The 475-nt window shown below is 44.0% G+C and overlaps 1 protein-coding gene across 1 annotated transcript in view; it reads right to left on the bottom strand.

The window, feature by feature from the left end:
- Positions 1-475, bottom strand: part of LOC107680682 (protein TESPA1-like) — a 13,566-nt gene that overhangs the window by 9,852 nt on the left and 3,239 nt on the right. The window lies entirely within an intron of this gene.

Raw genomic sequence — 475 nt, forward strand, 5'->3', positions numbered from 1 at the left:
AATTATAGTGTTATATTTGGTCTCCAAATCGTAAGTATCAGTTTAGGGAATAGTGCATCTGACCCATATCTAAATAATTCTGACTTAAATCAGAAGATTTCAGATTAAAGATTCAGGTGCGAAAATAATTAATATCTATAGTGCATGAGCACAGAGAGATTTGCGAGTGCACAGGACACAGTTTGAGTGAGAGGAGAGACATGTCTTAAGCGCGCGCGTCCGGTTTTGTGCGAGAGCAAAAGAAATCCGCGCGCGAGCGGGGAGAGGTTTGCGCTCGCGCATTATATTAATGTGCTTTCGCGCTACAATAATGCGCTCTCGACATTTGTCATTAAAATAACGCCATAATGGGGCTGTCACGTGATGAACGAACGACTCGGAAAACCCGAAGACTCGAAACAGGTGACTAATTCCAGTACAGAACCTATAGGATGTTGCGCATGCGCGACTGAACGAATCACTCCAATCACTCCCC

Source organism: Sinocyclocheilus anshuiensis, unplaced genomic scaffold (assembly GCF_001515605.1).
Source record: "Sinocyclocheilus anshuiensis isolate Anshui unplaced genomic scaffold, SAMN03320099.WGS_v1.1 scaffold396, whole genome shotgun sequence".
NCBI classification, from domain to species: Eukaryota; Metazoa; Chordata; class Actinopteri; order Cypriniformes; family Cyprinidae; genus Sinocyclocheilus; species Sinocyclocheilus anshuiensis.